The 11294-nt window shown below is 43.9% G+C and overlaps 2 pseudogenes; both read right to left on the bottom strand.

Moving 5' to 3' along the window:
• Positions 1-1365: 1365 nt before the first annotated feature.
• Positions 1366-3243, bottom strand: LOC140223167 (uncharacterized; annotated as a pseudogene).
• A 2370-nt stretch (positions 3244-5613) lies between these two features.
• On the bottom strand, positions 5614-10975 carry LOC140223166 (uncharacterized; annotated as a pseudogene).
• Positions 10976-11294: the final 319 nt, after the last annotated feature.

Raw genomic sequence — 11294 nt, 5'->3', positions numbered from 1 at the left:
GGTAGGCTACACTAGCGCAATTCAAAAAAAATCTACCGCGTATAACCAGGAAAAACTGCCGTATAAGGATCACGGGATTACCACTCGACGCACTACTGGTGCGGAAGATGTAGATATGCGTCGATGCAATGAAGACGATCACGTAGTCGTACGTAGTCGATCAACGTAGTCGTACGTAGTCGATCACGTCACGTCCAGCAGCTCCTCAGCAGATCGTCCACGTGCAGCAAGATCGCCTCCGGTGCCGCGGCTCGTCGTCGGCTCGTCGTGGCTCGTCGATGGCTCGTCCAAGTGCTGCAGGCGCAACACCTCCAAGGTATCCACACGTGCAGGGAGGAAGCGTCGCAAGCCGGACTGCTAGATCCGCGAGTTGCAACAGGCGAGGGCGTGGGAGGCGCGGCAGGTGTGTTTCGCCAAAAAGGTGTAAACCCTAGGGCGCCCCCACCCCTCTATTTATAGAGGTTCCTGATGGGCCTCTGGATCCGAGGCCCATTAGTACTCCTAAACCTAATCCAACTCGGATCAGATCCGAATTGGGCTTCCAGCCCCTTAAGTGTGTGACCCTATGGGTTCGGATACGTATAGACATGGACCGAGTACTCCTACTCGGCCCAATAGTCGGTAGCGGCCTCTAGCAAGACGTGCCAACTCCTATACGCACACGAAGATCATATCAGACGAACCATCACAACATAATATACATGCTATTCCCTTTGCCTCACGATATTTGGTCTAGCTTCAAGCCGACCGCTCTTTCTCGATCCTGTGATTCGGAATCCCTTTGTATGTTAACTCTTAACCGTACGTAGCATGGCCATGCATTTTCGGATCCGATCACTCGAGGGGCCCAGAGATATCACTCTCAATCAGAGAGGGGCAAATCCCATCTTGACTGACCATGTCTCATAGCATGCTTCTTGACAAACCCGAAAGCTACCTTTATAACTACCCTGTTACGGCGTAGCGTTTGATAGCTCCTAAGTAGGTCGATCCACATCTAGAATACATGCGACAGTCTCAGGTCTAAGGACAAAGCGTATATGTTGTTTAAAGAGAGAACTACTTCTCGTGTTGGGTCAGTCCTAGCACATGTCTCCACATGTGTCCACATTATTAGTTCAACATCTCCATGTCCATGACTTGTGAAACATAGTCATCAACTAATACATGTGCTAGTCTAATATTCATGTGTGTCCTCACATGAACTCCGACTAGGGACAACTTTAGAATAACCATACAAGTAAAGAGTTTCACATACAATTCACATAATTGCAAATCAATTCAAGTAGCCTTCAATGGATATTCAATGAACACAACATACAAATCATGGATACAAATGGAATATCATCATCTCTATGATTGCCTTTAGGGCATACCTCCAACAATCAGACCCTTAATAAGTGCATCTGTCTCAGCTTGCTTTCTCTTCAACTCCTCTTGTTTCCTAGCCCTTGCTGTTTATGATTCTTGGAACTTCTTCATCATCTCACCCATTTGCAGTTGTTGAGTCTTCACAAGCTCTATGAGATCACTTGAGGTCTACTTCTCCAGCAGCAGTTCTGCTTCTAGCTCACGCTAACTTTCAACATTGTCACCAGCAGGTATGCTTTTCATCCCCACATTTACCAGAAATATGTTCTTCTTAGTCTTATGAACAAGAACCTCAGAGACAACATCAGTCACATCCTTTGGTTCCTCACCATCATCTACAGGAGTATTTATTTTGTTCTCCATTTCAACCTAGTAGTGGATGGGACAGATAGATTAACGATCATGGCATATATTCAGTGATTGAGCAGCATAGATTTTGACTTTACTTACAATAATCGATTGAACTGCAGGATTGAAACCTTTCTTTTTGCTGTAGTGGCACTCTTTAAATATATCAAGTGCATTTGGTGGTCCATTTTGGTACTTGTTTGCCTGAAAATGAATTGAAAACAAGGACAATTTGAAACTGCACTTTGCTTCTGCACTTTGAACACAGAGTACAAGCATTAACGAAACTAAGTGACATGGGATGCAACTGCTGTAGATAATCAAGCAGTATGTACTAATCCAAGTGCTAGTGATTTCTACTCACCAAATTTACAATGTGCATTTCATAGCTGCGAGAACCAGTTGTCTGGTGAAACTGCACTTTGCTTCTGTTGGCTTTATTTTTCCCACAAGTCACCTACACCAATAGAGTTATAATGTTAGGCACATATGAGATCAACATCAGATTTGATAAGTGGCATGAACTTACCATTTTTTCCTCATTTTTCTAGTAAGTGACAAGTTTATCCCATTCATCATTACTCATCGAGGTCACAGGAGTTGTTTTGGGCACCAGATGTAGTGGACAAGCATCAAAATACTTCTTCTTGAGCTTATAGCGCTGCTGGCGAACATCTTTCTTCATCATAGCCACACATGCCTTCTTCACAGGGGGTGAATTTACATCCGTTTGAAACTCTGACTGATAACAGTTAACAACATTGGTACTAGTTATGGAATACACAATGTAATGGTTGAAAATAAATAATGAAAGAGGCAAGTTTGAACACTTACACAAACTCTATTTATGTATTCCTTGATGATAGCAGCATCATGTTTTTTCTTCTATTCCTTCCAATGTGGAAATATGGGAACATGGTTCCTGACTGCAATGTTGCACTCAGTTGCAAACTTTGCAGCAATCATCACTGAGTTAGGCCTTTTCTTCCCTGGTTCAATAACCAAAGGTAGTTTGCCTTTCCTCGAGCGAGTCATCTGATCAAGTTTTCTTCCAATATTAGGTCCCCTCATCCAATCCTCCTCATCAAATGGGTCATCTGTAAAGGATATCTTTCAGTACACTAGTGTGTTCTGTTTGGTATGGAAAGATACATTGTGCAAGGATTACAAAAACACACCTGCAGAGTCGATGCCACTCTATGTGTGTTCATTTCCATTGACCTCATTCATGCTGGCGACATTTTCAGTGTGTCCATCCTGGTTCAACTCAGTGTGTATGTGGCCATCTCCTTCATTCTGGCCACCATTTTGCTGGCCTGCATCAGCTATGTGCTCATCTCTTTCATTCTACTGGCCTTCAACAGCTGCAATGCATGATAGAATTAGTAATACAAATGGAATGTTGCTTCCAGAATTTAAGTGCAATTTGTTACAGGAATGTGAGTGTCAACCTTCCTGTGTAGCCTGAATGGAAGTTTCAGCTTGATTAATCACATCATTAACACGTGCTGGACACTTCTTCATGGACCTTGTGACTCTATCAAGTTGCATGGGAGGTTGCGCCTTCCGAACACCTCTCTTGTTAACCCTTTTTTCAGTCTTGTTCTACAAATAACCAATCAAACAGGAGATAGAACATTAAATGTAATGAGCAAGCAAAACAATTATTAAGAACTGACACTATGGAATAACCAGCACCTTATCTGCAAAACTACCAAGTGTAGACTCCAACTCCTGCAAGGCATTTGTCTCAGGCTCTAGGATAGCATCACTTAAATGGCCATCACTGTTAGCCTCATCATGTCCATTATACTCAGAACCAGAGTCTTCTTTGGTTCTTTTGCTTCTGTTTTTCTAGGGAAATGCCTGTGTTTGCGAACAGGTTACTTACTACAGGTAGTCCTAGTTGTCGCATGTACGCATTGTTGAGGAGACATTGTTTCATCCGGCTAAGTTCATAGACAGTAAGCGGAGCATCTGCATTGACAGAAACATGGGTAGGACGACCCCTCCAATTGTAAACATGACCAACAAAGAAAAATAAGAGGGACCTAATCTAGGCATACAGGCATGACCCAAAATACAGGAAGGAGGAGAGACACTTCACCTACAGGCTGGTTTCTCATTCGTCACTTCTTCGTTGGTTGTTTCCCCCCTCTTCCATGGCGACATAGCCAGAGAGGATTCAGTCGCAGATGAAGGGGAATGTTTGGGTGACGATTGTGCAGCTAATGTGGTGGGCGGTGGGATGGCGTTGCGGCGGCAGGAATGGCGGAGCAGTGGGTTTGGGGGGATTTGTACATGGAATTGGGGTGGCGTTGGCTAGGAGACTAAGGCTCTATTATATATGGTGGTTCAATTTGACCAAAACCTCCTCATTATTTGCTTTGCGGGAGGCATGGTGGTTGGGGGCATAACGGTACTTTCATCCAGCAAAAATTTTTAGGGCCCGCGCCTTTACTGTTGGAAGCTCGTCGGGCGCTGGAATAGTGATATAAGCCCGCCTGGGTGGTTTCTTTACTCAAAAAATCATCCTTATTTATTTTTTGTAAATATTAAAATGTGCTCATTATATATTGTAGATTTAGATTACTTTACTTGCTTGATATTAACTGTTTAGAAGCAAATTGGTTACTTAAATTAACACTAACACTCCACGCTTGACATCTGATAAAAATTCCTACGGGTTCTCATTTCGTACTTAACAGTATAGAGCAAGGGTGTAAAAAAATATGGATTCGTAATTAAAACCATATCCTACTCTGCATCCGCACACAATCAAGGGTTTTCTCGACCTACGTGAGTAAAGATGGCAATGGAGACTCACGACCCGATACCCGATGGGTATTTATTCCATTAGGGTCTGAATATGGACTAAACATACTACCCACGGGTACGTAAATGGACCAAACCCTTCACCCATTGGGTACGCAGGTATGGGTATGTTCCAGCAGTCCCCATACCCATTAATCTATGGGTGAAAAATACCCCGCCCAAAAGTAAAGAAGCCCACTAGCCCATAAGTTAAACCCTCGGTATATAATCTTATCTCCCATTCCCCACCCCTCCCAACCCTATCCCACCCACCTGGTCCTATGCCGGCTGTTGAAAAAAATAGCGCTCGCAAAAAAAAACAACGCCACTGCAAAAAAACAACAGCGCCCCCCTCATCTCGCATCGCATCGCTCCAAAAACAAGCACCAGGAAGTCACCACATCCGACCCGACACCTTGCTGGCGACGGAGCAAGGAAGTGTCAATGGAGTGAACGGACAGTGATTCCCTAGTTCCCCTTCCCCTTCATATGCTTTGCACTTGTGGTTGCTCTGGTACTGGTGGTTGCTGTTGAATTGTTGATTTTCATGTGCGTAAATAAACTATTGGCGGGTACGGGTGACCCGCCATGAATGATTTACCCAGTCGGGTATGGGTCTGGGGAAAATCCCCCACCCATAGCGGGTATGGGGTTCTGGCGGTCTCAAATTTTTATGGCGGGGATGGGTCTGGAGTGGTCATACCCGATGGGGATTTATCCATTGCCATCCCTATGCGTGAGAAGGTCGTCTTCTTCTTAGCAAAATGCCCGGGGGCTATCTTACCCCCCACAGGTCGAGTTTTTTTTTATTTTTGTGGTCTTACCCCCCATGGGTCGAGTTTTTTTTTATTTTTGTGGTTAGTAGTGTCTAGTAATCCTCGAAGGTACCCTACAATTGGCTCCTGCATGTATTGCTAGAAATGCCACATTTGACTTTGTGTTGACTATAGAGTAAGTGCCAAATTAACAACCTCCAGTGATCCCTAAAGGTTCTATATATATGATTGAACTGTACATAATATTACAACCTCCAGTGATCCCTAAAGGCAGCTTCTTTAGAGTACATAATATTACATGACACTACTCATCGTCGCTATCTACCTCAACAGGGGCAGCTTCTTCTTCACTTCAGTACTCCATCAGTGTGTCATACTCTTCCATATCTCCCTCTTCACCTCCACTATTAGTATTTGATTAATTTTCCTTAGTAAGCATTGCAACCTCAGCAGCATCAACAACAAGGCCATCTTCATCATCTCGTTTTAAAGGTATGTCAGGTAAAATCTCAGATACCTCTTGTCTTAAGTCATTGTCCACAACACATGTCAATTCTTGATAGGGTGCAGCAGTGGATACAACACCATCTATTTTAGACACATTGTACAAATGACGATGCTTAAACGTTTGGACAACCCGCCAATTCATTCTGTGCTTATTCGGCAAATAAAAAACCTGTGTCGCTTGAGTTGCCAGAATAAAGCAATCCTTCTTGTACCACAAGCTGCTAATATTGATACTTTTGAAGAACCCATCATCCTTTACTGCAGTGTGCTTACCATCCAATTTGTACCAGTCACATCTAAAAACAACAATCGATCGTTTTGTATCATCATCCTTGTTGGTGTACTGTAACTCAATAATCTCTTTCAATGTACCATAATAATCAATAATCTCATTTTCGTAAGCGCCTGTATAGGTCAAACCAGAGTTTTGTGTCTTCTTATTTTTGTCACGCTCGACGGTGTTGTACCTAACACCATTGACAACACATGTGGAGTACGATCTTACTCTCATGTCAGGGCAACAGGCTAAGGCAAATAAATCGTCATCTATCTCCTCAGATGCATTCAACTTCCACATCTGCAAAGAGAATATCTTAGCGCCTAATAGTAAAACACATCATGACATAAAACTAGTATAAGATTAAAAGAGTAACATAATTCCTGAACCAATGCGCAAAACCATGTAGAGTCCTTCTATCAAGATCCACAGCAGCCACCCCTGATGCTGTTAAATCATCTTGAAACATTCTACAAATCAAAAAAATTCAGTAAGTTGGTGGCCTGAAAATAAAAAAGGAACAAATGAAATATACACAGATACAGAATTCAGAACATACTTTACGTATTCCTTGACCTGATCACAATTATGGAGAACATACCAAACCAACTGAACTATTTCCTCAGAGTAGTAAAGATCACATGCACCAATAAGATTAACACCATGCCCGAAAACATCAACAGTATAGGGTGATTGATCTGAAAATCCAACATTTCTTGGGAGTTGATTAAACCTTGTCTCTACATCTTCCATATATCTAGAGCAAAATGTGAGGGCTTCATCTGCCACATATGCCTCTGCAATTGAGCCTTCTGCACATGCCTTGTTCCTAACAGACTTCTTCAAAGTATACAAGCACCGTTCAATTGGGTACATCCAACCAAATTGCACAAGTCCCCGAAGGATGGCCTCATCAGGTAAATGGACAGCAAGGTGAACCATTACATCAAAAAAAGCAGGGGAAAAATTTTCTCAAGCTTACACAATGTGATAGGTAATTCTGTCTTCATTCGAGCCAACAAATCTTTGTTCAGTCTTTGGCTGCACAATTCCCTGAAAAATTTGCCAAACTTAGTAATTGTTTGATAGATATCATCGTCCAACAACCCTCTCAGCCCAGCAGGCATAACCCTTTGCAACAGATTGTGGTGGTCATGAGTTTTCAGGCCTTGCCACTTGACTGCATCACCAGTTAAGCATCTCTGTATATTTGAAGCATACCCGTCTGGAAACTTGGCCTCCTTCAAGAAATTAAGAAATTCATTCTTCTATGACTTACAATGTATATCGAGCTTTAGGCATGTAATATGAATCTCCACTCTACTGTAATTGCAACTCCTTTCTAATTTTCAGACAACAAGATCTAACCTTGCATTAACTGTGTCTTTTGACTTCCCTTTTATGTCGAGAATGGTACCAAGGAGGCTTTCACACACATTTTTTCCAATGTGCATGACATCAAGATTGTGTCTAAGCTTCAGAGATGGCCAATATGTTTAGTCCCACAAACAAACCCTTCTACCCCAAATTGGCACATGATTCCCCGAACGCTTCCTTTTTTGTCCAACTCTAACATCTTTAACCTTTTCTAATTCTTCTAGCAGCTCTTCTCTTGTGAAAGTACCTGGCTTTGCACTGGTATCATGGAGAGAGACAAAATCACTAGCCTTGTGCAAACGATGACTTCTCGGAAGGAAACGGCAGTGCCCAATATAACATAGCTTGCTCCTTATAGCATAGGATAGAGAAAATTTGTCACAGTGGAGACAAGCAAAGTAACCACTTGTGGTACGCCCTGATAGAGTACTCAATGTTGGATAGTCATGAATGCACCACAACACTGTAGCACAAAGCTTAAAATCTTTCCCAGTGATAGCATCAAGAGTATCCACACCAGACCATAGCTCAAGTCCAAGTCTTAGGTTTCGTGCATCTTCAGCAAAATCAGGCAGCACTTGTCAAAATCTTCACATGCCTTTCCATCTGCAGGATGGGTCATGTCCTTTTCATTGTATTTCCTCTTCAACTTATGCCACTGTGCTTCCACAGATGATTTCTTGGAAACAAACAACCTTTGTAGCCTAGGGATCAATGGAAAATGCCGCAATACTTTTGAAAGAACCTTCTTCTTCTCAGGATCTTTCCATCTTGATGCAATACTTCATTTTGCTGCAGGTATTGATGGTTCATACACTGACTACATGGGCACAAAATTTGTTCAGCCTCACTATACCTCTCTCTGATGAAGTTCATGAAAGACTTGACACCGGAAATATATTTAGGCGTAAACAGCACACCATGCGCCCAACGTCTTTCCATCTAGATCAAAAATTGCAGAAAATGCATCTCAGCTTCGTTATGACCACTACATCGACTAACAAACTACAAAACTGAATTAAATTGCATATCAAAATTCATACCAATCGAAACGAGGTGGGGTGAGGGCTGCAGCTGCTTGCTGGATGAGATCTCAGGTGGTTAGCAATGGAGCCCGTGGAGGGGAAGCCTTGACGGAGGTGTGCAGTCCAAAGATCGGCGTCCCCTTAGTGTCCCCTCGCTGAGCCCTACACCGCCGCCACTGTGGTAGCGCCTACACCGCTGCCGTCGCCACCCCCTATGCCGCCTCCGCCTCCAACGCCATCGCCAACACCTCCTACGACGATGCTAGCGCCTCCTATGCAGCTAGCCAATGCCTCCTACTAGCCGTAGCCTACGACGCCGCCATGGACTCTGACGCCACCGTGGATGCTGCAAATCGAATGGCCGGCGCAAACAACTCTACTATGCATCTCCAGAACCGCCTACACCACAGCCAATGCGTACGCCGCTGCCACGACCTCCTACGCCGCCGGCCCGCCGCGGACGCTGCTAATCGAATGGCTGCCACCGCGGACAACTCTGCTGTGCAGACAGGGGCGGCCTGCTGTGCGGTAATAGGGGCGGCCGGCATGGATAAGTCTGGTGCCTGGACAAGTCAAATGCCTCCTTAATCTCAATGGAATATAATTTGGTACAAATACCAAAACAAATAGGCCAAATTCGAAAACAAATCAGCAACTCAGTGGTAAGTTGCATCCTATAGAGTTGAGAGGTCCAAGGTTCGATTCCTCGGATGGACAACAGTTTATTTTTGCCTCATCGACAGGACTGACAGGTGGCTCCCACTTTTCCTATTTACAAGGGAATATTTATTCATGGCCATGTAGGATCGACCTGGACGTCCACATCAGCGCCTTGTTGGATTCTTCATCCATGACCAAAACAACTTGTCCGTCATAGATTGTTGCCATAATGGTCTATGATGTCCAACAATGATGAAAACTAAACTAGCCATCACAGATGTATCGCCTCCTGATCAAGCATAAGCATATCATCAAGCATCACGTCATCATCTTCTTTTCTATGGGTTCCGTCCATGTTTTTCCAATAACATGATGATCTGCTAAATGCATGTAGATCAACACCTAGTTACATTCGGTTTGTACAAGTGGAATGCATATTGCTCAGTTTTCAGCTTTTCGCTTCTCATAATCTCGTAAAGCTTTATTTTTCCTCTTGGTTGTACTTGTGGATATACTCCCTCCATCTAAAAATAAGTTATTTTAACTTTGTACTAAGATAATTTTTTTTAAGTTTGACCAATTTTATAGAAAAATATTAATATTCATGACACTAAATAGATATATTATGAAAATAAATTTTGTGATGACTCTAGTAATGCATATTTGATATCATAAATATTAATATTTTTATATAAACTTGGCTAAATTTAAAATAAATAACTATAGATTAAATTAGAATGGTTTATTTTTTAGGATGGAGGGAGTAAGCATAATCGTGTGCTGTTGTGTTGAAGTTAGTAACCCTAACTGTCGGTGTTTTAGACCGGCAACCCGCCTAAGGGGTACCCTAGGTGGTCTTTTATGCGGTAAGGATCGTCGAGAATCAAGGAATCAATGGTGACGCAAGGAATATGATTTAGACAGGTTCGGGCCGCTAGATCGCGTAATACCCTACGTCCTGTGTGTTGGTTTGTATTGATCTTGGATGAACTAGAGTTGTTCTGTTTGAAGGGGGTCCCTGCCCGCCCTTATATACACGGGAGGGTAGGGTTACAAGTCTGAGTCCTAGTCGAGTACTATTACAGAGTTCTACTCGGTATGGCCCAAGTAGTTTTCCATACACACACTTGACTAGTCCGAGTGGGATACGCCTATCCCTTGTCCTGGTTACATCTGAGTACGTCCCTTAGTAGGCCGTCCAAGGTCTACTCGTGGGCCTCGGCTGCATGCCCGACAAGCCCCCAAGTACTTTGTAGTCGTGCACCACAGTCTCGAGTACTGTGGGCACTATCTGAGCAGTCGTAGAGGTTTGAAGTGTCCGAAGTACTCGAGTACTGTTGCGTGGCTGGAAGGTACTCTTTTTGTTCCTTTGAGCAGCTTCTTGTCCTGAGAGTTTTTATATGGTAGTGCAATGTCAATCGCACTCCATATGGAGTAGCCCCCGAGCCTTAGGTTGAGTCGGAGAGTCAAGCTTAGGGTCAATCTTGTTTTTGACTGTTGTACCCTTGGAAATCTGAAAAAGAAAAATTTGACCATCGGGTGCGGTACCCGCAGCCCCAAGCACTTAGGCGATTTCTGTCGTTGAAGTGGTCAGCAACCCATTGAAAAGAGTAGCCGTTGGGTGTTTAAGGCAATTAATCTGCTTAAAATCCGTCCGTTGCATAACTGACGCTTGGAATCTGGAGGTGGCGGAAATAAAATTGGAGGGGCCCCTTTCGGTTAGGTTTACGCCCTACTCTAATCAGATATGTTTTTCTTCCTCCCCTGCGCATCTGCTCCACATTTGCGTCGTCGCATTTGCCAAGCGCCGCCGCCACCATTGCCGCTCCTTGAGAGAGATCCGAGGGTGAGTGCATTTTGCGGAGGTTGAAACCGGCGGATGCGCACCAAGAAGATGGGCAAGAAACCCGAGAAGATCTAGGGCAAAGCTCCAGCGACGGGCAAGGTGAAGTCCAAGAAGGGGAAGGAACTAGTGCTGCCGGCGCCGAAGGTGGGGCCGACGAACCAGACTGTGCTGCCGCCGCCTGGAGCAACGTGACAACATTCAGTGATGAAGGAGGAAGCCGTGCAAGCGCTAGTCGATGCCAAGCTTCTGCAGACGAAGGAGGTACTCGAGTGGCGTCCAGCTTTTGCGAATGC

The sequence above is a fragment of the Setaria viridis genome, chromosome 6 (genome assembly GCF_005286985.2).
Source record: "Setaria viridis chromosome 6, Setaria_viridis_v4.0, whole genome shotgun sequence".
Lineage (NCBI taxonomy): Eukaryota > Viridiplantae > Streptophyta > Magnoliopsida > Poales > Poaceae > Setaria > Setaria viridis.
The sequence above is the reverse complement of the archived record's forward strand: the minus strand, read 5'-3'. Positions and strand labels throughout refer to the sequence as shown.